Source organism: Choloepus didactylus, chromosome 17 (assembly GCF_015220235.1).
Source record: "Choloepus didactylus isolate mChoDid1 chromosome 17, mChoDid1.pri, whole genome shotgun sequence".
Taxonomy (NCBI): Eukaryota; Metazoa; Chordata; class Mammalia; order Pilosa; family Megalonychidae; genus Choloepus; species Choloepus didactylus.
The window spans coordinates 31,444,524-31,471,232 of NC_051323.1; the positions used below are offsets into that span (position 1 = coordinate 31,444,524).

Below are 26,709 nucleotides of genomic sequence, written 5' to 3' on the forward strand. Positions count from 1 at the left end.
ATCCACGGAGGCCCAGTCAGCCTGTGGGTGATGTGTGACATGCTTTCCTAATAATATCCTCTTTCACCAGCCTTTATTAATAGTGATGAACAACCACGGCGTTGGCTAATCATTTCCAGTTGCACGTTGAGATTGATGTAAGGCAGTCTTTTCTATGCCTTTCAAAAAGGCTGATCCCCTAATAACTGTGGACAGAAGCTCTGGAGCTTACTGTATGCAACCACTGTTCTAAGTGCTCCACTTGCATTGCCCCCCTCCTTGATGCCCCGTGTGTCTTACCAGATAGGTGCTATTATGATCATGACTTTGTGGGTGAGGAAACTGAGGCACAGAAAGGTAAAAGAAGGACTGGATGACATGCTACATCTCTTCCACAGTGTATTCTGGGCAGGATCATCCAGGTGGCAACAGCCATAGGGATTATTTACTAATTTTTGAAAGTTATTTGACTCTAACCTGGTTTAAAATATGATTTGAGGTGTCTAGAATGATTCACCTTTAAAATATATTACAAATTATATCATTAAGGCAATAGTAAATCTGGAAAATGATAAAGCCCACCTTTAAGGGGCCAAATGTTTGAGTGACCACAGTCATGACTGCATCAACCCCCTGGGGCCAGAAGTCAGAGGCAGCTCTCACAAACTACCTGGTGGGTGGGACAAACTCTGATCAGACAAGGTAACATCACTGAGGGAAACTATCCACTAGATGCTGTCTATTGGTGGTCTGGGCTGTTGTATCAAAAGAAAGAACAATTCATAAGAACCAAATATCTTTTGGGGAAGGAACCAGATCTTATCCATGTCACTAAAACTCAGAGCAGATTTTCCCAAAGTGTGGTATGCATTCCGCTCACTGGTGGTAAGACAGAAACTGGAGGGGTGACAGACAGGACTTTGAGCCTCCTGCTCTTTCTCAAAATAGAGAAAACAGCTCTAGAAGCTGGAACCAGATCTGGGCTTCCCTACCCCAACCCTCCCTTCACTTGTTTATACACCAGCCTGGGTCTCTTGGGGGTTTCCAGGTGGCACTCATGTGCATCCTGCCTTACAGACACATTCCCTGGGAAACTAGACACGTGATTGGGAGAGGTGATGTGTGGTGAAAGGTTCTCTTTGGCTACCTTTATCCACCACCTGCAGCTCCTCTGTATTGGACAACTGCAAACAATGATGCAATGCTTTCTTCTCACTTAGAATTTTCTATTTGTACTTATTGAGAGCATTCTTATATAGTTGCTTAAGATAATTCTAAAACTTCACATTCATGGTCCAACTCCTTTTTAAAATGCAATTTTATTGAAATATATTCACATACCTTACAATAATCCAAAGTGTACACCAATTGTTCATGATTTCATCATATAGCTGTGCATTCATCACCACAATCAAGTTTTGAACATTTTTATTACTGCAAAAAATAAAAATGAAAATAAGAATAAAAATAAAAATAAGAAAGAACTTCCAAAATATCCTATACCCCCCCCCCCATTATTCATTTACTTTTTGTCCTCATTTTTCTACTCTTCTACTCATCTGTCCATACACTGGATAAAGGAAGTGTGAGCCATAAGGTTTTCACCATCACACATCACACTGTATAAGCTAAAAAGTCATATTGTCTTCAAGAATCAAGGATACTGGATTGCAGTTCAATCACTTCAGGTATTTCCTTCTAGCAAATATTCCAATAAACTAAAACTAAAAAGGGATATCTATATAATGCATAAGAGTAACCTCCAGAATAACCTTTCAGCTCAATTTGAAATCTCTCCACCACTGAAACTTTATTTTGTTACATTTCTCTTCCCCCTTTTAGTCCAGAAGTCTTTCTCAATACCATGATGCCAGGTCGAGGCTCATTCCCGGGAGTCATGTTCCACGTTGCCAGGGAGACTTACACCCCTGGGAGTCAAGTCCCATGTTGGAGGGAAGGTGGCCTCTACCTGCTGACGGTCCAACTCTTTTGAATTACTTGTCTCAGAGGATTTGAGCTCTGTTTTCCCACACAATATTGATCTTTGTGCCATGAAGTGTATGGATTCTGCAAACATTTTTTGAAATATGGTTCCTCTATTATCTATAGGGCTTTCCTTCAAGCAGCTACACTGATCCTGTTAGTTTTGATGCTGGCACATTCTTATTTGATTAAATTCATGGGGTTTTTTTTGTTGTTGTTTTTTTCTCCTCAATTGAATCATATCACTGACTGTTAAACAACTTTTATTTAAAGTCAGTGGGAAATTTTTGACCAATTGATGATTTCAGCATTAATGATTGTATTAGTTTCCTATGGCTGCTAGAACAAATTATAACAAACTTAGTGGCTTATAACAACAGAAATTTATTCTCTCACAATTCTGGAGTTCATAAGGCCAAAATCAGTTTCACTGGGCTGAAATCAAGGTATTGGCAGGTCCATACTCCCTCTGGAGGCTCTGGGGGAGAATTCTCCCCTGGCCTCTTCCAGCTGCTGGTGATTGCTGGCATTCCTTGGCTTGTGGCTGCATCGCTCCAGTCACTGCCTCATGGTCAAATTGCCTTCTTTGTCATGGCTCCCTCTGCCTCTCTTCTTATAGGCTGTGATTGCATTTAGGTTCTACCTAGATAGTCCAGGAGAGTCTCCCCATTTCCAGAGTCTTAATCACACCTGCGAAGTACCTTTTTCCATATAAGGTCACATTCACAAGTTCCAGGGATTAAGACATAGATATCTTTTGAGGAGCTATTATTCAGCCTAACACAATGATAGTCCTGTGAGACTATCTTGGTCTAAGAGATACTATAATTTCTCCTACTTTCAGTTCACATTATTTGGTACAGATCTCAGAAACAAAACATACCATGGCTTCATCTTTACAGCATTGATCTTCCAATCCATGAACATGGTATGTCTCCTTATTTATCTAAATCTTCTCTGATTTCTTTCATCAGCACTGTAGAGTTTTCAGTAAACAAGTCCTGTGCATGTTTTGTTAGAGTTATATCAAAGTATTTCATTTTTGATGTGTGATTATAAATGCTATTGTATTTTTAATTTTGATGTTCACATATTCATTGCTAGTCTGAAGAAATACAATTGATTTTTTCTTTGTATCCTGCAACTTTGTTGAACTCACTTATTCTGGGAATTTCTTGGTAGATTCTTTGGAAATTTTTAAGTAGACAATCATGTCATGATTCTATGCAAATAGGAACAGTTTTATTTCTTCCCTTCCAATCTGCCTTTTGTTTCTTTTTCTTGCCTTATTGCACTGCCTAGTACTTTCAGCACTATGATGAATAAGAGTGGTGACGGCAATATCCTTGCCTTTTTCCTAATCTGAGGAAAACATTCATTCTTTCACCCTTAATTATAATATTAGCTGTAGATTTATTTTGTAGGTGCTCTTTATCAAATTGAGGAAATTCCTTTCTAATCCTGTTGTATTATAAATACATGATGAATTTTGTCAAATGATTTTTATACACTGATTAATGTGACCATGTAATTTTTTTCTGTAGACTCTTGATAAGGTAGATTGCATTGATTGTTCCAAAAATGTTGAAACAACCTTGCATACCTGGAATAAATCCCACTTAGTCATGGTGTATGATTCCTTTATACATTGCTGGATTTAATTTGCTAATATTTTGTGAGAATTTTTGCACCTAAGTTCATGAGAGATATTGTAGTTTCCTTTCTTTCTTTCTTTTCTTTTCTTTTTTCTTTCTTTCTTTTTTTTTAGTGTATTTGTCTGGTTATGGTAATACTAGCATCATAAAATGAATTGGGAAGTGTTCTCTCCTCTCCTATTTTCTGGAAGAGATTGTGTAAGATTGCTATCAGTTCTTCAAATGTTTGTAAGAACTCACCAGTGAAACTATCTGAGTCTGGATACTTCTATTTTGGAAGTTTTAAAATTATGAATGCAATTTTCTTAGTAGTTATAAGCCTATTCAGAATATCTATTTCATATTAGGTGAGTTGTGGTATCTTGTGTTTTTCAAGGAATTGGTCCATTTGACAATTTAGATGTGTATAGTTTTTCGTACTTTGCCTTTTATTTTTGATGTCTGCAGAGTCTGCAGGGATAGCCCCTCCTTCATTTTTGATATGGGAAATATTTCTTTTCTCCCTTTTATTTGTCACTCTTGTTAGAAGTTTGTTATTTTTTTGTTTGTTTCAGAACACCAGCTCTTTATTTCATTGTTTTTATGTTTTTTATTTCATTGATTTTTGCTCTTATCTTTATTATTTCCTTCATTTTTGCTTCCTTAGTTTGCCCTCCTTTTTCTAGGAGAGCTTGAGGTGGGAGTTTAGATTATTATTTTAGACTTTCTTCTTTACTAATATATGCTTTAGTGCTGTAAATTCTCCTTTCAGCATGACTTTAGCTGTGTTCCACACAACTTGATATATTGTATTTTCAGTTACATTCAGTTTGATGTATTTTTTATTTCCCTTGAGACTTCCCCTTTGACTCGTGGATTATTGAGAGGGTGTTGTTTAGACTGCACAAGTCTGTAGATTTTCCTGTTGTCTTCCTGTTATTGTTATCTGGTTTAATTCCACTGTGGTCAAAGAACACACTGTAAGATTTCAATTCTTTTAAATTTGTTGAGGTTTGTTTTATGGCACAGGAAATAGTCCATCTTGGCATATTTTCCATGGGCCTTTAAAAGAATGTGAATTTGGCTCTAGTTGGGCAGAGTGTTCCAGACATATTGATTAGATGCTGTTGCTTGATGGTGTTATTGAGTTCTATATTTTTATTTATCTTCTATTGAGTTATTCTGTCAATTGTTGAGAGAAGGGCATTGAAGTTTCCAACTATAATTGTGGATTTGTCTAAAGTTCCAAAATATGGTTTACATATTTTGCAGCTTTGTTGTTTGGTGCATACACATTTAGGACTGTTATGTCTCCTTGGTGAAAGCCCTAATTCTTCACTTGGTCCCCTCTCATGCCATCCCAGGAGGGCAGGGAAGGGGCAACTTTATACTGATGCATGTGAGGCAGAAATTGTCTCTCCATGTAGTCTCTGCTGATATTACAAGATGAGGGGCTCATTACCAGCTGGCAGGGATGAAAGTCCCAGCTCCCCTCTTGGGCTTCTCTGACACTACCCCAGTGGCAGTGGGGATCCTCATTGCAGCTTTGTGAGGGTGAAAATCTAGGCCCCTTACTTGGACTTTTATATATATCTATATATCTATATATCTATATCTATATCTATATCTATCTATCTATCTATCTATCTATCTATCTATCTATATATCTATCTATATCTTTATCATTCAGTTCTAAGTATTTTGAAATTTCTGTTATGGTATCTCCTTTGGTCGATGGGTTGTTAAGAAAATGTTCTAAAATTTCCAAATGTAAGGGGATATTTATCTTTTGTTGTAATGACTCTTAATTTAATAGCATTGTGGTCAGAGACTGTGGTCTATATGATACATATTCTCTTAAATTGTTGAGACTTGTTTTATAGCCCACTTCAGCAAGTCTCAAAATGTGGTCTGCAGATCCCTGGGAATTCCCAAGACCCTTTCAGGGGATCTATGAAGTCAAAACTGTTTTCATAACTATATTAACACATTATTTGCCTTTTTCACTGAGTTGATATTTGAACTGATGGTGCAAAAGCAATGGGAGGTAAAACTCTGATGCCTTAGCATGAATCAAGGCAGTTGCAGAAAACTTACTAGTAGTCATTGTGTTCTTCACCACTATGAATTTGCAGAAAAAAACCCCAACCAATTTCACTTATGAATGTTCTTGATGAAGCAATTCAAATTTTTATTTTTAGGAAATCTTGATCCTTGAGGACATATCTTTTAAATATTCTGTTTGACCAAATAGAAAGTATACATAAAGCACTTCTACTGTATATCAAAGAATGATGATTGTCCTGTGGAAAAGCACTTGTGTGATTAGTTGAAGTGAGAGGAGAATCAGCTCCTTTTCTCCCCCATAGAATACCAACCATTTTACTTAAAAAAAACAGTCAACAAACAAATCGTGGTTATTTGGACTGGGGTGTTTGGTAGACATTTTCTTGAAAATGATTAAAATGAGCCTGCCACTTTGAAGAAAACAACTGACAATATTTGTTTCCAGTGATAACAATGGAGATTTCAAAAGAAAATTGAATTTAGAAAATCTCATATCTGCTGCTACTGGGGGCTTAAGAGCTTCTAAATACTTAAAGACTTTTCTGATGGGATTGGTGGTGATACTAACAAATATGATTTTTAAATATACTGTAGAGTGAAATAAGTTAACATTAAGAAGATCTGCATAAATCAGTGAATTGAAATTTTCCAGATGGTCGATGCACAATATTCAGAATTACGTATGGTCAAGAGATCCATTCAAAGTGCAAAATAGGCTGATGGATTTTAATATGACAGACTATGAAAAGTTCACTAATCATGGTTTCAGATTCCACATCACAACTAACCTTTAAGAAACTATCACTTGTTGAATTTTGGTGTAGTATCAAAGAAGAATATCCATGATGATCTGAAAATGCAATCAAAACATTCCTTCCTTTTCTAACTACATATCTACTTGTCTATTTCTTCCAGCTGAAGACCACCAGAAACACAGCTGTAGTTGAGCAAGTTCATTGCAGTGAGGGAGAATGCACATCATAGGAAACCATGGGGCTTCTCAGTATCAGGGTTTTAGGAAAGACTTATGGGGTTTGGGCTTGTGTTAGGTGAATTTGAGGGTGGGGTTTAAGAAAGCGGGGCTTTGTTCTGGATTGGATGCTGTCAGGAACTGGAGGTAATTCTATGACTGGGAATCTTAATAAATCTAGCCAATAGGATGGCAGACTAGAGCGAGGCTGAAGATACAATTGGTAAAGAAGCAGCAGTCACTCATATTAGCTGGGAGAGGGGAATTGGTATTGTGTGGCTTGGACAATGTTAGTGTTTTATCTGTTTAGACATGATTACAGAGTGGTCTTATTTTATCTTGATCCGTCATGATCATAGAGTGGCCCTGCCTGATGTGGATGTTCTGTGGAATTGATTATGTTTAACAGAACACCAAGGCCTGCTCTGAGTGCCAGGCCAACTCGCAGCAGCCCCAAGGCCTGGCCAGGTATCAAGGGCTGTTTTCCTCGTTCTCATATGTGCAGCTGGATTTTCTTCATAGACTTCAACTAAAACAACATATCAAAACAGATTGCAGAACTAGATATGAAAATCCAGCTGTTTTGTATTAAGCCAGACATTGAAGAGATTGGCCAAAATGTAAAACACTGCCATTCTTCTCACTAATTTTTTTTAAAAAATAAAGTTATCTTTCACAAAAATGTTATTTATGTTAATTATAATGAGTTTATTGTTGTTATTTTAAATAAATATTTGTATTTATTTATTAAATGAGTTAAATACATAAAACACAGTAAATATTGATAATTGTAGTCACATAAACAAAAGCTCTTTGGAGTCCCTGGTAATTTTTAAAAATCAGCTTTTGGCTTTATTAAAGGGGTCTTGAGACCAAAAATTTTAAGAACCACTGGACTAGCTCATTGTCAAATTTTGTAAATATTCCATTTGTGCATGTCTGATTGTTGGGTACAGGGTTCTATACATATATATCTATTTGCTACATCAGGTTTGCTAAGTGTGTTCTCATCATCTACATCTTTACTAATTTTTTGAATGCCTGACCTATCATTAATTCAGAAAAGTGAACTGAAATCTCTCACTTTGATGATTAATTTGTCAATTCCTCTCCATAATTGTATCCATTTTTATTTTATATATTTAAAGATATTTGATTAAGCCAGATTGTCTGACTTACTAGCCATGTGGCCTAGGATAATTTACTTATTCTCTCTAGCCCTTAATTTTCTCATTTGTAATATGTGGGTAGTGGTAGCACTACCTCATAAAATTGTTGTCAATAAATGTTTGGTATTATCCTCACTAGCAGTGCTTAATGTAGGAGCAGAAAAGGAGAAAAGTTGGATATGTCCTTTTGAGGCTTTGGTCAGGGGAGGCTTGGGAAGAAAGATAGTGGATAAGAATATTAAAGTTGTTGAAAAAATAATTGTGGGAATCTAGGCTGGATAGGAAAAGAAATGAGAAGCCTGAGCTATGGGGAGAAAATGCAGGGGGCATCTTTATGAGACTGAAGGAGTAGTATGGTGGGAGGAGTTTCTGAGTGAGCTGGAGAGACAATTACTAGGTAAATGTGAGTGCCAGGGTGAGACCCCAGGAGAGGGTGGAATGAAGGGGTTAGGAGATGGAGACATTACTTAAACCATACAGAACAGGGAAGGTGACAGTGGAGCAACAGGAAGGCACAAATCTGAGAACAGGAGAAGCAATGCTTTGAGAGGAGCGCTGGCGGCTGGAGGAATGCCAACCCTGCCCATGGTTCTCGGACCTTGGGAGTTCCAGCACCTTCACTGGAGATGGATGCAAGGTAACTAGACCTCCTTCAGGACAGCTTTCAGTAGAGGCAAGAGTTTGGAAGGGCTTTCTTGGGTAGAGGGAGCTGATAATATTGGGGGATACATTTACTGTGGAACCGGGCAAAGTATGAAGCTTCAGGGAAAGAGCAGGGGGCCAGTGGGTCAAAGGAGAGAAAAATTGGTACGTTCCATCTGGAGCAATGGCCAAGGATGAGAAGGCTGTGAGAAATACTGGGATTGGGTGGCTTCAAGATTCCAGACAATACTCTGGACAATGAGGCTCAGGCTAGGGTCTAAGGTAGCATCCATTTCTTAATGATTTTAGGCAATGAGGGGAGGTTACAGCTAGATCAACAAGAAACAGGACTTTCTAAATAAGCGTGCTGCCCAGCCATAGAGCAGTCTATCCATGGGGTAGTGAGTGCTCCATCATAATTTTGTTTGTTTTAAAAGAAACTGGATTGACATCTGTCAGGGAAGCTGAGAGGAGAGCTGGGCTGCAGCTGGGCTGAAAATCCTTGAATTTTAGAGTACATAGTATTTGGCTATGTCGCCCTCTAGTGATCATTTTGCAGAGTTAGTCATAATACAGACATTTCAGAAATGAACGCATCATCTCAAACCCAAAGGTTTGTGGCTTCTAGAATATCCTACATTCCATTATATGGCCAATTATGCATGAAATCCAGCTAGGCATCTTGGCATTTACTGTCTGAGTCACAGTGTTCTAAATCTGAGGTAGCTGCATCAGTAATCTGACATTGGCTGGTAGACTTCTGCACCGAGCACCTATGTCTAGGGATGCAGCACAAAATGATTTAAATTCCTGCCTTCATAGGGCTTTCATTCTGATGTGGGAAAACAGATCAACAATAACCAATAAATAAGAAAGTTGCAGACTCTGATTTATACTACACAGGAAGCAAACCAGAGTGCCATGACAGGGAGTAAGAAGGATGAGCTACTTTGAAAAAGATGGTCAGGGAAGGCTTCTTGGAAGAGGTGATATTTAAAATGAAAAGAAGCAGAAGAATATTCCAGGCAGGGAAGACAACAAATTCAAAGGCCCTGATGGGAAACAGCTTGGTCTACTCTAGGAGCTAACAGAAAGCTCACAGCAAGAACAGAATTAGCAAGTGGCACAGGCATGGGTGGTGGTTGGAGGGGATGGCAGCACCAGATCCTGCAGCGCTCTTAGGTCATGAGAAACCACAAAAACGCAAGAAGGTCACTAATGACAACTTTCACCCTGTCTTAAATTGTATTTATTTTAAAAATTAATTTTGTTGAAATTATCTATACCCATACTTTGTTTCTAAACAACTGGAAGACATACTTAAAAATATGAACTTGATTTCATATTAACTTATTTGGTCTGTTGGCTCATCAGACCAGAGATTTCCTTGGCATTAAACAGTATTTCTATAGTGGCAGTTGGTAGTGAATTGAAAGAGGAGATTGAATTGGAAACAGCAGGTTCTTTGTTGAGTAACATCTCCACTATAGGGATGTTTTCTCTTGATGGAAGTGAACATCACATTCAAGGCACTAACCTCCTCCTAAGTATTTGAACTACTTCATCCAGAAAGGAGACTTAACCAGAATTAGTCAAACCCCGAATTATGATAGTTCTTCTTCTGAAATGTGAAAGTGTGAAAAACTTGACATTGCTTTTACTTTGTCCAGGAATTTCAAAAGCAACGTAAAATGTTAAAGCTCAATGTAGGGTAGCTGTTTTGATCTCAGTATTTCTTACTTTAGAAGAAGCACTGTGAGAAACTGGGAAGATCCACACTAGACAAAGGCAACAGTGTTAAGATTATTAAAGGAAAATGTTCAGTGTGATTTTGTGTTTGGCAGATGCTGCAAATGCAGCCACTGGGTCCACTGAGGTGTGCTGTGTGTAGGCACACTGTGTGGTTGAGCCAAGAAGCTTGCCTTACCCACCTGTGAATCCACACTCTCAGCACAAGACAATTGATGGCCTGACAGAATAATAGTAAAGCTCACTTCATTGGAAAATGTCAGATATGTGAATATGTTAGTTTTTAAGTAACAAATTACAGTCCTGGGCTCTCATGCTGGCACCTGTGAGCCTGGCACTTGGTGGAAAGGAAGAAGGGAAGAGGGAGAGAAGAGGCATAAGTGGGATCAGCGGTGGCATCAAAGGTGACGTGGCATGAGGGAAAGAAACCAGGGGTCATTCACCACAACTGCCTCCCAAAATACCTCCTTCACCTACAGGGACTTGGAGCAACAGTTCTGCAACTGGGGATCTTCAAATTATAACCCAGATTAAAAATTACTGTTGTAATTTAAACCATATTCTAAAAAATATTAGAATAGGCATAGTTTGGAGAATCTTCGTCATTGATATGACACCTTCGTGTGTATTGCCACATGGCTTTAATACCCGTTTGCATTTTTTTGTATATAATCAAGACGGTGTTAAGTGATAGCATTTAACTGTCTTGTTTATTTTTCAGGTATTTTGATTTCCATAAAACACATGATTACTACTAAAAATAACATTTTAGTTATTAGTAACTTTGTTACTCATTGCAACCGAAACCATAGTCTGCAGCTCTATCAGCCTGGCTACATTCATCTCTGGGATGATACATGAGGGCTGAATTGACTTAAAGGAGTAAAGCTTCTGTAAGCCAGAGTATGGCACTCGGTGATATCCAGACAAGTCAGACAACCTGAAGGTCTTGCTTCATATTATTCACACCCCAAACTCAGGTAATGAGTACATGGACCCAGCACCGAACGATTTTAGATTTACTCATCATGCTGGGTTATAATCAGCTGTGATTATATCATGGGTCAAGTTGAAAGTAAATGTTGGTCAAAGCATGGAGTTTTGGGGAGACAGAATAAAATGTCTGGGTTCCAAAGATATTCTCGCTGACTGAAATGCTCCATACCTGTCTCATCACATGGCTTCTATTTTTTCAACTTAAATTCCACCTCCTTAAAAGGGTAATTAGGGAATAATATCCACAAAAGAAACAAAAATAAGTAGAAATGAAAAACCGTCCTTGAATAAGAACTTAATAGTTGGGATAAATTATAGACCAGAAAGAATTGGAGAATTAATAAAGTGGAAAACAGTACCAAGGAATTCACCCAACATGCAAAGAGAAAATAAAAATGAAAGTATCTTTACAATAAAAATAAAAATAAAAATATTTCATTATAATAATATGATGAATATAAAAATATGAACAATCAGTTAAGATGTGAGAGATACACTTTGGAAACTTTGGGTATATTTAATAGGGGTTCCAGAAGAAGAGAATGGAGGGAAGATGGAAAAGCAACATTTGGTGAGACAATAGTTTAAAATTTTCTAAAATCCAAGAAATATGTGCATCCTTAAATGAAAGTGTATTCCAAATACCATACAAGATATATGAAGATAAATCCCATGCAGAGTAGACACATTATGATGACATCACATCAGTGATAAAGAGAAAATCTTAAAAGCAGCCAGAGAAAAAAGACAGATTTTCTTCAAAGGAATGATGAAATGGACAGCTAGTTTCTCACCAGAAATGGTAGATGCCAGAAGACAAAGTAGAAAGTTCTGAGGAAAAATAACTACTGACCTATATATTGTACCCAGTTAAACTATCACTCAAAAGTGAGAGTAAAATAAAATCATTTTCCAGTACACAAAATCTAAGGAAATTTGCCACAGACCCATGGAAGAGACTATTAAGGATAAAAAAAAAGTAAAACCAACCAACCAACCAAATAAAAAACAGACAGCATATACACAGATAAAATGTATCTGGAAATGCATTTCTGTGGCTGAAAAATCTCCTATAAAACAAAATTTTGCGTGTTTTTATAAGAAAGAAAAATTAAAAATCTACTCAATAGTGAGATTGTTTCTCTATGTCTCTTGCTACAGACATATCTCATTTTATTGTGCTTCAGTTTATTGTGCTTCACAGATATTGTGTTTTTACAAAGTGAAGGTTTGTGGCAACCCTGCGTCAAGCAAGTCTATTGGCACCATTTTTCCAATAGCATGTGCTCACTTCATGTCTCTGTGCCACAGTTTAATTAAAGTATGTGCGTTGTTTTTTAGACATAATGCCATTGCACACTCAATAGACTACAGTATAGTGTAAGCATAACTTTTATATGCACTGGGAAGCCAGTGACTTGCTTTATTGTGATATTTGCTTTACTGCAGTGGTCTGGGACCAAACCCACAATATCCTCTAGGTATGTCTGTATTTCTCTCTGTGTGTGTGTAGGAGGTGTTTAATGGGTACTTAAGTATGTCAAGACCTCTAAAACACTTTGCTCATCACCCAGTTTTAACAATAATTAACATTTTGCCAATTTTATTTTGTATATTGCTAAATTCCTTTTTATGTTCAGGAAGAGGATACAAATATAGAATAATTTTAGACAGAATTAAAAAATTTATGGTTAAGAATCTATGATAAATGTTTAAGGTAGCCTAAACAAATGGATTTACAATCTGTGGTTTCCAAAATTGCAGTTAATTTAGAAAAATTTATCCATCCAACAGAATGCAGAGAGATGGAAAAAAAGAAAGTGACCAAAAGGATGGGAAACAGTAAATTTAAAAATATGATAGAAATAAGTCTAAATATATCAATGATAACAAATGTAAATAAATGAAATTCGTATATTAAAAGATAGAGGCTACAGATTTTATTATGCTACTTACAAACAGAAAATGACATAGAAACCTTTAAAATAAAGGAAGGTAATAAGATGCAAGAGAAGCATGACCATAAAGGAAATGGTAAAGTAAATTATGTCAAAAGTAATCATAGAAAGAACAAAAAGAGAAGCCACAAACTGGGAGATGCTATTTGCACATGTAAATGACAAAACATTGAGTGTTCAGAATATATAAAGACATCTTATGAATCAATAAGAAAGAGGCAAATAACTAATGTAAAGATGGGCAAAAGACATAAACAGGTATTTTAGAGAAGCAGAATCAAGAATGGACAATGAACATATGAAAAGATATTCATGCTCCTTAGTTACCGGGGAAATGCAGTGAAACAAAGAGATTTTATTTCATACTCACCATATTGGCAAAAATTTAGAATTCTGATAATTTCAAGTGGTAGTGTAGATGTGGAGTAACAAGGACCTGTGCATCCTGATGATAGGATGAAAATTTGTATAGCATCTATGGTAAACGATTTAGTGTATCCTAGTTAAGTTTTATCATCTGGAAAATGGACTTTATTATGATACCTACCTCTTGGATTTATTGTGAGGATTAAAAAATTTAACACCTTTTGAAGTATGTATTACTCTATCAGTTTTTCATATGCGGAAACTGAGATGTCTGAAGGTTTAAGCAATTTTCAAATGGACTGAGAGAAGTTATCTGAAATGCATATAATTGATAAAGCATGAGTATCCAGAATATTTAACTACTCTATACTTATTGATAAGAAAAAGATACATAGCAGTAGAAAAAATGGACAGAGTCATATAACAGGAAATCCAAATGACCAATTAACATGTGAACAGAAACTCAATTTTTATAATAATCAGAGAAACACAAGACAAACAAAAATTGCAATGCCAATGAAAAATAAAAATAACATTGAGATATTATTTCACACCTACTGCTGTGGGAGCATAAACTAATTCAACTGCTTTCAAAACAGTTTGGTAAGTAAAGTTGAAAATATGCACAGCTTTTGATTAAGTAATACCTCTCTTAGTATATAACCCAGGGCAGTGCTCTTCACACTGGGGTATTCATATCCTTCTCGGTACATGAAGATTTTGCCAGAGAACTGGGGTACTGATAGCTTAGAGAACCTTCAACTTCCTTGTGTACCTTTTCCCCAGCAACTTATATGTGCTTCTTTCCCACCTACCTGTTCATAAAAGCTCTTTTTCTATTTTGGAAAAAAAGAAGGATACTCTTTTGCCCCTTTTCTGCAATTTACTTCTTCCAACCCCTAACAATTGCTAAAAAGTGTTTTGCTTTAGAGAGAGAAACTGATGAAAGCAAAGTACAGAGGAAATGTTAAATGCTAAAAATGTTTGCTCCCCTAAATTAAAATTTTTTTATTGTGCTAACACATATGCAGCACAAAATTCCCCATTTTAACCATGTTAATGTGTACAGTTCAGTGATGTTAATAACATTCACAATATTGCGCTCGCATCACCACTATCCAATACCAAAACTACTCATTATTCCAAACAGAAACTCAACCCATTAAGCAATGATTTCCCATTCTGCCCTCCCTTCCCAATTCTTTCCATTTTTATTCTCAATATTCATCCCAAGATGGAATGAAAAATCCTTTCTAGAAAATGCAGTGACCTCAGAACACTGTATATACTATTAAAAGTAAATTGCGGCAGAAGGAAGAAGATCGCAGCATGGAGAGGAGTGGAAGTTAGTTAGTCCCCATGGAGCAACTAATAACCAGAAACAACTAGTAAATAATCTGGAATAACTGCTGGGGGACAACTGTGACTGCCCACGCATTGTACACCAACCTGGATTGGGAGGAATGCCTGGGATCACAGTGTGGAATCTGTGAGTAGATACTGCAGATGTGAGCCAGGAGGCCCCTCCCCCCATGGCAGCTCAAACTGCAAAACCTTGCTGTGAGAGTAGCACTCTCTGAACTAGCAAATATCTCTCAGTCCAGCTCCAACTGGGGTTTTAATTGGCAAATGTGGACTGCTGAATGCAAGCTGCAAATCCCCAACAAGCAGACAGAGGCTTTTAGTGACAACTGACTTTGAAGAGTCAAGGGACTTCTCTGTGCTGGGAGGGGTAGCCCAGAGGACTGGGTGCTGTCTCTGGCCAGTGGGTGAAACTGGGGGCTGTGGACTGGCTCTGAAAAGGGGCTTTCTCTCTCTTTTTCTCCCTCTCAACCTGAGGGGCTCAGTGGAGAAAGCCTCAGCCATTTTCAGCTTGCAGTGCTCTGACCCAGACAAGGGTGGAGATGGCAGAGTCAGAGACACAAAGAACCCATTTAAATGCAAATGAAAACACCCTAGGGGGTGTATCTTCCCTAAGAGGAAAGAGGTGGTGCCCAGCTCTACTACCTGCCTTCCATTCAGAACCAGACCCCAGAGCCTGGGCAAAACAACCACAGGCCTCACCTCCTTACACCAGTCAGAAGCTACAGACTGACAGGCACCACCTGCTGGGCAGATTAGGAAAAGCACAGTGGCATAAGGCCTCACAGGGTGTCTCAATCTTCTAAGATACACCCTCATAGAAACCGGATACTAAATATTTCTTTCTTCTGGGACCTGGGCCTGTTCTGGTCTGGGAAAACCTGATTGGGGTAACCAAGGAAACCAGATGCCTAGAAAACAGAAAACTACAACCTACACTACGAAAACAAAGCCATGGCCCAGTCAAAGGAACAAATTTACACTTCAACTGAGATACAAGAATTGAAACAACTAATGCTAAATCAATTCAAGAAGCTTAGGGAAAATATGGCAAACGAGATGAAGGCTATAAAGAAAACACTGGGTGTACATAAGGTAGAAATTGAAAGTGCAAAAAAACAGCTGGAAGAATCTGTGGAAATGAAAGACACAACACGAGATGAAAGACAGAGTGGAGACATACAATAGCAGATCTCAAGAGGCAGAAGAAAACACTCAGGAACTGGAGAACAAGACACCTGAAAGCCTACACACAAAAGAACAGATAAGGAAAAGAATGGAAAAATATGAACAACATCTCTGGGAATTAAATGACACCATGAAACACATGAATGTACGTGTCATTGGTGTCCCAGAAGGAGAAGAGAAGGGAAAGGGGGCAGAAACAACAATAGAGGAAATAATCAATGAAAATTTCCCATCTCTTATGAAAGACATAAAATTACAGATCCAAGAAGCACAGCATACTCCAAACAGAATAGATCTGAATAGGCCTATGCCAAGACATTTAATAATCAGATTATCAAACGTCAAAGATAAAGAGAGAATCCTGAAAGCAGCAAGAGAAAATTGATCCATCACATACAAAGGAAGCTTGATAAGACTATGTGCAGATTTCTCAATAGAAACCGTGGAGGCAAGAAAGAAGTGGGGTGACATTTTTATGATACTGAAAGAGAAAAACCGCCAACTAAGAATCCTATATCCGGCAAAACTGTCCTTCAAATATGAGGGAGAGTTTAAAATATTCTCTGACAAACAGACAATGACAGAGTTTGTGAACAATATACCTGCTCTACCAGAAATACTAAAGGGAACACTACAGACAGATAGGAAAAGACAGGAGTGAGAGGTTTGGAACACAATTTTTGGTGATGGTAGCAAAGCAATGTAAGTACACTGAACAGAGATGACTGTGAGTATGGTTGAAAGAGAAAGGTTAGGAGTATGTGGGACACCAGAAGGAAAGAGGAAAGATAAAGACTAGGACTGTATAACTCAGTGAAACCTAGAGTGCTCAATAATTGTGATAAAATGTACAAATATGTTTTTTTGTGAGGTAGAACAAATGAATGTCAACCTTGCAAAGTGTTAAAAATAGGGAGACATTGGGGGAAATGCAATCAATGCAAACTAGAGACTATAATTAACAGAAATATTGTATTATGCTTCTTTTAATATAGCAAAGGCAATATACCAAAGCTAAATGTGTATAAGAGGGGGGGCATAAGGGAGGGATATGGGACTCTTGGCATTGGTGATGTTGTCTCTTTATTCTACTTTAGTTTAATGCTCTCTTTCCTTTTGTTGCTTCCTTGCTGTCATGTTTTTTTTTCTCTTTCTTTTTTATTTTCCTTTTGTCACTCTGCCTTCTTTGAATAGATACTAATTTGTCCAATGAGATGTAGTTCTGTCTTGCTGGATCATACTGGCTCTTCCTAAATATGTAAGAAACAAATGTCTTTCTTTGATTTTTAAACAACTTTGTATTAAATACCTGTGGGGACCTTACAATGATGTGGTGGGGAATCCACAGCACGTTGAGCACATAATCAAAAGTCTCAGTAAGTTTCCTTTTATTTGCAGTTAATGTCTTTGGGATTCTGGTGATCATATGTTGAATTTCATTGTGTTTAAAACCAAGTGCAAGATGATAAACCTTCATATTTTCTTTCATAAGCTCTAGACTTCTAGTTAGTAGCCTTGGGAGAGGAATTACTAGATCTCTCATCTTTTTCACATTAAGTTCAAGTTCTTTCTGAAAAAAACCCCCAATCTGTTATCCAGCCTTTCCACCAAAAACTCAGCAAAAATGCTGCCTTTCTGACCATCTGTGCAATATCTGTCTTACTGAACTGTTTTGACTGTAGGTAAGCCACCCTGATCTTAAGATTTTCAAGGTCTTCGGAGAAAATGGCATACTTTTTAGTCAAGAATGCTCCCAGTTGGTTATCCTCTATACCCAAATCTTTAAGAAACAGGAGTATTTTCTTAAAGTCTTTCTCAAAATCCAGTCTCAGAAGGTGGTTGGCTGCATCAGAATGTTTTTCTATCTTGGACAAATCCACCCCTAGAAGCATTAACTCCTGCAGAGTCTCAGAATGATCCACATAGTCTCAAAGTGTGAATGAAACTGGGGGCAACAGAGGGTCTGCAATAATTTGAACAGCCTCTTTCTTGGAAATTGGTTGCAATGGAGACAATGGAGGTAAAGCTTCCAGTTCTTCTAGAGACAGCTCAGAATCAGAGCTGGGTGTCCTTTGTGTCCCCTGTGACTGTTCATTCGTGGGAGGAAACAGAGCACTTCTGACTTGAGTTGGTAAGCTGGAAACTATTCCATAAGGAGGAAGTTCTGAAAGTCTTAAATCCCCAATGGAGAAACCAATTGTCAGAAAATATCAGAGGCTTAGCAGAAGAGCCACGCAACAATGTTATTCCTGGTCTTTGAAAATATCTGTTGCGTTGTGTAGCATTAATGGAGCTACCCAATTTAATTGAGTTGAACCATCTGGGTATCTGCTGGGCTGATAGGGCCATTTTTCTTGAAGTAGCCTACAAAGAAAAAATATAACATTTTAAGATGGTGTTTAATGAGTTTAGATGACTAATGTCAGGTGTTTCTGAAGCAGAGGAAAAGCCAAAAACAAAGTAGTCTCCATTATAAATCATACAGAACATCTCGCCTGGGCCATGAAGATCCAAAGGCGTGTCTGGAGCCCGAGGGGTACTGGACCCCAGCCCCTTCAGCTCTGGAGGCTCCTAACTTTACCTGTGTCCATATTTCATTTTATATATGTGCAAGCACAGCTGTGTGATAAGTTCCTAGAAATTCAAGTTCTGGGCCAAAGGATATCTGCATTTAAAACTCTGATATATGTTGCCTAATTGCTCTCTGTAGAGGTTGTAGCAACTTGCTCTCCTATTAAGCAAGCTATGATAGTGCCCATTTCCCTGTACCCTTGTAATACAGTATATTATCAAATTTGTTTATCTTGGCAAATCTGATAGGAAAAAATATTTCAGTGTGACTGTGATTGTAATTTGCATTCTTGTTATTATAAATGGGTTGATGCCTTGGAGATATTTCTAAAAAGGGAATGAAAAGAAAAATTTTAGATATTTCTATTTGAATTGGATTCAATGTCCCTTTTAAAAGTTATCTTTACGATATTGGCCTCTCTTCTGCCAAAATGCATCGGATTTTAAAGAACCTTTCACTAATAAATTATAATACTGATTGGAAATAGTGTACAATTGTACTGTAAGGCCTCATCATTTTAGAAGAAAACAAGGGAGTGAAGTTCAAACCAGAAGTTGTTAAACCTGTTTCTCTCCTAGTTTACAGTAGAAACATAATATACATAGGATCAAATGTTCTCATAAATATCTGATTTAATGTAATTATACATCTTTAGAACAATCTTGGATTGTAGTCTGAAAAACGAGACAAAGATACCAGAGAAAAATTTCTCTCCTAAACTATCCCTTGATGCTCATTGGTAGCAATAATATATATTAAATATATCTATATCCTGGATATTCTGTGTAGATCAAAGTTATCTAATAGAAGTTTGTGAGACAGTATCATAACTCTGCTACATTTGGAGACTGCTAGATTCTACCATGTTTCTTTTCTTAGCTCTTTTGATCTTAGAAAAGGATTAACATTTTCAATGGAAAGTAATTGTTTTTTTAAAATTATAGAAGTTCCTTAGAAATGGCTGGCATGGTATTAATTGTTCATTTTATAACTGAGTTATCTGCATATGGTTTTTAGGTATTATATTGTTTGTTTTCTAATTGAGGATTATTTGATTTAGTATTTTTCTGAATCTTAGTTTTCATTCTCTGAAATACAGTCTTTTTCTTGAAGAATTCTGGTCTATTTGATGAGAGCTCCTTTCAAAAGTGAGTCTGTAGCCAGTCCACAGGCTGGTGTTTATAGTGGAGTTGCATTTGTTAAAGACATTTAGGGAATATTATTAATAAGTCTGTGTGAAGTTGATATCAATTATGTTGTCTGGCAAGTGTAGGGGATGTTTTATTATAGCTAGTTATCATAGATAAGTACATATGAGTGATATGTTCTTATGCCATCATGCACACCTATCTGTTTTGCCTGTGAAATCAAAATTCTCTTCTACTGAGGTTAAAGAGGGTCCATATCCTAACAGTGAGCTATCTCTTATTGGAAGAATCTAAAATTGTAACGGTTTGGGATTTACCCAACTTTCAAGCTAGCAAGTTAGTTTACCACAGTTTTCTGGATGTTAGGACAGGACATGAGCGTTCTGGGTCAAAAACAAAGGACTTTCTTACTTACACCACAGTAGGCAGCATGAGATTTATGGTCTCACTCATCCCTCTTGTCCCCCAAGTCCCATAGATGTGATGCAGACAGACTCAGGCAAATGCTGTGCACACAGTGAATTTGTATCAAAGCTGAAAACCGTGAACTTGGGGAAACCACCAGTTCCACAAGGGGGTTGCTTGCAAACCTGCCCAAACCTTGCCCTGGAGGGAGGCATTATCTTTACTTTTACTATCCTGTACAGCAAACAAATCTACCCTCTGTCCTGGAGGGAGACACTATCTCTATCTTCAAAGTTGTCCCCTTACACATCTAGAATAAAAGCTGTCACAAGATGGGCAGAAACATGAGGGGCCCATGGAGAATTGTCTCCCAATAAAAAAATAGGGGCATTTTCCTGAGCTGTTGGCAGGTCTGGATTCCTATTTCTGATTCTGCATTATGTTTCCTATGTCTAGGACACAGTTCTTCACCATAAGTATCATCTTCTGCTATTAGGTAACTCCCATATTTGTCAAGGATTGGTTGGAAATAGATACTGGGTTACAAACACAGGATATGGAAAACTTATAATAACTCTTTGCATATGTCTCCAGTCAAATTATCCATATAAGATAAGGGAGAGAGCCCTGAATTCTTGACTTGGCCTCTTGGGGAAGCTTGAAAGTCTTAAGCCTAAGTCTTCTTGGATTTTTAGTTTCACCCAAGTATGGCAATGAAGGCAGATGTTTTAATAAGCCTGGGGAATCATGGAGCTTGGGAGCAAGTGGTACTTTTTTGATACACAGGAATGCACTTAGAAACCTCAAAGATGTTCAGGCAGTTTAAAAAGCCTTGCAGAAAATGGGCTTCTTTTTTCTTTATTTTTTTGATAAAGGTATTTTCAGAGACAGAATTATGGTGTCCATAAGAAAGCACATCATACACACAAAGCCCCTAAAATAGCTAACCTTTGCCTAAGGATACAAAACAGACTTTCTTGGAGTTCTGAGTAAATCCTGAGGTGGTAAGGAATGCTGAAAACAATGAATATTTGAAGAAAGGATCTCTTCAGAGCTTCTGCCAATAAAATATTCTCTATATCAAAGAGTACCCTCTCTTGGCTTCTTAATAATGAAAGGGCTGGTCAAGGTAGCAGGCTTTGGGCATCCTCAGTGTTAGGAAAAGACTGACCAGTGTTTGCGTGTCTTCTAGGAAAGTGTTTTTTTTTCTCACTCTTTAAAAAATTAATTTCCCTCTGTCCTTATCAGGGAACTAAAAATTTTAAAAACCCTTTACTTCACTTTAGAATTACTCACTTTGTCAAACTAGATAGAAGTGGTAGCTGGTTCTCAATGAAGAATGCAAGGCTTCTTACAGCTGTATTAAAGAAGGGAACAATATTCTTCTTTTTCTTCATTTTTGGCAATAAATTAGAAAAAATAGCAATATATTATGTAGCAATATTAGAGAAAAATTTGAAAGGAGAAAATAAGTCATCCATAATCATATTGCCTGAATATAGAAGTTACTCTTTTCATTTTTGAATATTGCTTACTGGTCTTTATTTGAATACATACATATTTTTGGCATAGTTGCAAGAGATGCTTATAGCAAGTATCAACTCAGTTTATGTGTATGTATCATGCTAGGCTTTAAGGAATGGGATTTTTCTTTAAGAATCATCATATTCGGCTAATGTGTTTTAAAAGCCAGGCCTTAATTTATCCTATAGCTTAACTATTACCTTATTTCACTAGAGGAAATACATTTTCTTCTGACAACAGATATCAGACCAATTGCTTTTTGGGGATCATTCCTAGTTTTGATAGAAAGACTCCATCATCACCCCCTTTTTATCTGGTATGACATATAAGCAAGAATTCAATTAATTTAACAGATTTATCAGACTATTAAATTGAGGAGAAAAGGGGTTAAAATCATAACCCCATTTCCTGCCACTTGAGATTCTGATCTGGTCTGTCAGAAGATAAAGTTTGCCCACAGTGGTATTAAAATATAAGCTTCAGGAGGCGGGGCAAGATGGCAGACTGGTGAGCTGTATGTTTTAGTTACTCCTCCAGGAAAGTAGGTAAAAAGCCAGGAACTGCGTGGACTGCACACCACAGAGCAATCTGTCTTTGGGCATACTTCATACAACACTCATGAAAACGTGGAACTGCTGAGATCAGCGAAATCTGTAAGTTTTTGCGGCCAGGGGACCCGCGCCCCTCCCTGCCAGGCTCAGTCCCGGGGGAGGAGGGGCTGTCAGCTCCAGGAAGGAGAAGGGAGAATTGCAGTGGCTGCTCTTACCGGAAACTCTTTCTACTGATTCAAACTCCAACCATAGATAGACTGAGGCCAGACACCAGAGACTCTGAGAGCAGCCAGCCCAGCAGAGAGGAGACAGGCATAGAAAAAAAACAACACGAAAAACTCCAAAATAAAAGCAGAGGATTTTTGGAGTTCTGGTGAACACAGAAAGGGGAAGGGCGGAGATCAGGCCTTGAGGCGCATATGCAAATCCCGAAGCAAGGCTGATCTCTCTGCCCTGGGCACTTTTCCTTAATGGCCCTGGTTGCTTTGTCTATTAGCAATTCAATAACCCATTAGATCTCTGAGGAGGGCCGTTTTTTTTTTTTTTTTTTAAATCCTTTTTGCTTTTTCTAAAACAATTACTCTAAGAAGCTCAATACAGAAAGCTTCAAAGAATTGAAATTTGGGCACGTCAAGTCAAGAGCAGAACTAAGAGAGCTCTGAGACAAAAGGCAATAATCCAGTGGCTGAGAAAATTCACTAAACAACACAACTTCCCAAGAAAAGGGGGGTGTCCGCTCACAGCCACCATCCTGGTGAACAGGAAACACTCCTGCCCATCGCCAGCCCCATAGCCCAGAGCTGCCCCAGACAACCCAGTGTGACGGAAGTGCTTCAAATAACAGGCACACACCACAAAACTGGGCGTGGACATTAGCCTTCCCTGCAACCTCAGCTGAATGTCCCAGAGCTGGGAAGGGGGAGCAGTGTGAATTAACAGAGCCCCATTCAGCCATCATTTGAGCAGACTGGGAGCCTCCCAACACAGCCCAGCAGCCCAGAACTGCCCTGGGGGGACGGCACTCACCTGCGACATAGCACAGTCATCCCTCAACAGAGGACCCGGGGTGCACAGCCTGGAAGAGGGGCCCACTTGCAAGTCTCAGGAGCCATACGCCAATACCAAAGACTTGTGGGTCAGTGGCAGAGACAAACTGTGGCAGGACTGAACTGAAGGATTAGACTATTGCAGTAGCTTTAAAACTCTAGGATCATCAGGGAGATTTGATTGTTAGGGCCACCCCCCCTCCCCGACTGCCCAGAAACACGCCCCACATACAGGGCAGGCAACACCAACTACACACGCAAGCTTGGGACACCAATTGGGCCCCACAAGACTCACTCCCCCACTCACCAAAAAGGCTAAGCAGGGGAGATCTGGCTTGTGGAGAACAGGTGGCTCGTGGACGCCACCTGCTGGTTAGTTAGAGAAAGTGTACTCCACGAAGCTGTAGATCTGATAAATTAGAGATAAGGACTTCAACTGGTCTACAAACCCTAAAAGAACCCTATCAAGGTCAGCAAATGCCACGAGGCCAAAAACAACAGAAAATTATAAAGCATATGAAAAAACCAGACGATATGGATAACCCAAGCCCAAGCACCCAAATCAAAAGACCAGAAGAGACACACCTAGAGCAGCTACTCAAAGAACTAAAGATGAACAATGAGACCCTAGTACGGGATATGAAGGAAATCAAGAAGACCCTAGAAGAGCATAAAGAAGACATTGCAAGACTAAATAAAAAAATGGATGATCTTATGGAAATTAAAGAAACTGTTGACCAAATTAAAAAGATTCTGGACACTCATAGTACAAGACTAGAGGAAGTTGAACAACGAATCAGTGACCTGGAAGATGACAGAATGGAAAATGAAAACATAAAAGAAAGAATGGGGAAAAAAATTGAAAAACTCGAAATGGACCTCAGGGATATGATAGATAATATGAAACGTCCGAATATAAGACTCATTGGTGTCCCAGAAGGGGAAGAAAAGGGCAAAGGTCTAGGAAGAGTATTCAAAGAAATTGTTGGGGAAAACTTCCCAAATCTTCTAAACAACATAAATACACAAATCATAAATGCTCAGCGAACTCCAAATAGAATAAATCCAAAAAAAACCCACTCCGAGACATATACTGATCACACTGTAAAACATAGAAGAGAAGGAGCAAGTTCTGAAAGCAGCAAGAGAAAAGCAATTCACCACATACAAAGGAAACAGCATAAGACTAAGTAGTGACTACTCAGCAGCCACCATGGAGGCAAGAAGGCAGTGGCACGATATATTTAAAATTCTGAGTGAGAGGAATTTCCAGCCAAGAATACTTTATCCAGCAAAGCTCTCCTTCAAATTTGAGGGAGAGCTTAAATTTTTCACAGACAAAGAAATGCTGAGAGAATTTGCTAACAAGAGACCTGCCCTACTGGAGATACTAAAGGGAGCCCTACAGACAGAGAAACAAAGACAGGACAGAGAGACCTGGAGAAAGGTTCAGTACTAAAGAGATTCGGTATGGGTACAATAAAGGATATTAATAGAGAGAGGGAAAAATATGGCAAACATAATCCAAAGGATAAGATGGCCGATTCAAGAAATGCCTTCACGGTTTTAACGTTGAATGTAAATGGATTAAACTCCCCAATTAAAAGATATAGATTCGCAGAATGGATCAAAAAAAATGAACCATCAATATGTTGCATACAAGAGACTCATCTTAGACACAGGGACACAAAGAAACTGAAAGTGAAAGGATGGAAAAAAATATTTCATGCAAGCTACAGCCAAAAGAAAGCAGGTGTAGCAATATTAATCTCAGATAAAATAGACTTCAAATGCAGGGATGTTTTGAGAGACAAAGAAGGCCACTACATACTAATAAAAGGGGCAATTCAGCAAGAAGAAATAACAATCGTAAATGTCTATGCACCCAATCAAGGTGCCACAAAATACATGAGAGAAACATTGGCAAAACTAAAGGAAGCAATTGATGTTTCCACAATAATTGTGGGAGACTTCAACACATCACTCTCTCCTATAGATAGATCAACCAGACAGAAGACCAATAAGGAAATTGAAAACCTAAACAATCTGATAAATGAATTAGATTTAACAGACATCTACAGGACATTACATCCCAAATCACCAGGATACACATACTTTTCTAGTGCTCACGGAACTTTCTCCAGAATAGATCATATGCTGGGACATAAAACAAGCCTCAATAAATTTAAAAAGATTGAAATTATTCAAAGCACATTCTCTGACCACAATGGAATACAATTAGAAGTCAATAACCATCAGAGACTTAGAAAATTCACAAATACCTGGAGGTTAAACAACACACTCCTAAACAATCAGTGGGTTAAAGAAGAAATAGCAAGAGAAATTGCTAAATATATAGAGACGAATGAAAATGAGAACACAACATACCAAAACCTATGGGATGCAGCAAAAGCAGTGCTAAGGGGGAAATTTATAGCACTAAACGCATATATTAAAAAGGAAGAAAGAGCCAAAATCAAAGAACTAATGGATCAACTGAAGAAGCTAGAAAATGAACAGCAAACCAATCCTAAACCAAGTACAAGAAAAGAAATAACAAGGATTAAAGCAGAAATAAATGACATAGAGAACAAAAAAACAATAGAAAGGATAAATATCACCAAAAGTTGGTTCTTTGAGAAGATCAACAAGATTGACAAGCCCCTAGGTAGACTGACAAAATCAAAAAGAGAGAAGACCCATATCAACAAAATAATGAATGAAAAAGGTGACATAACTGCAGATCCTGAAGAAATTAAAAAAATTATAAGAGGATATTATGAACAACTGTATGGCAACAAACTGGATAATGTAGAAGAAATGGACAATTTCCTGGAAACATATGAACAACCTAGACTGACCAGAGAAGAAACAGAAGACCTCAACCAACCCATCACAAGCAAAGAGATCCAATCAGTCATCAAAAATCTTCCCACAAATAAATGCCCAGGGCCAGATGGCTTCACAGGGGAATTCTACCAAACTTTCCAGAAAGAACTGACACCAATCTTACTCAAACTCTTTCAAAACATTGAAAAAAATGGAACACTACCTAATTCATTTTATGAAGCTAACATCAATCTAATACCAAAACCAGGCAAAGATGCTACAAAAAAGGAAAACTACCGGCCAATCTCCCTAATGAATATAGATGCAAAAATCCTCAACAAAATACTTGCAAATCGAATCCAAAGACACATTAAAAAAATCATACACCATGACCAAGTGGGGTTCATTCCAGGCATGCAAGGATGGTTCAACATAAGAAAAACAATCAATGTATTACAACACATTAAAAACTCGAAAGGGAAAAATCAATTGATCATCTCAATAGATGCTGAAAAAGCATTTGACAAAATCCAACATCCGTTTTTGATAAAAACAATTCAAAAGGTAGGAA

The 26,709-nt window shown here is 37.9% G+C and overlaps 1 pseudogene; it reads right to left on the bottom strand.

Annotated features, from left to right (window-relative positions):
- Window positions 1-9,117: 9,117 nt before the first annotated feature.
- Window positions 9,118-18,412, bottom strand: LOC119512078 (annotated as a pseudogene).
- Window positions 18,413-26,709: the final 8,297 nt, after the last annotated feature.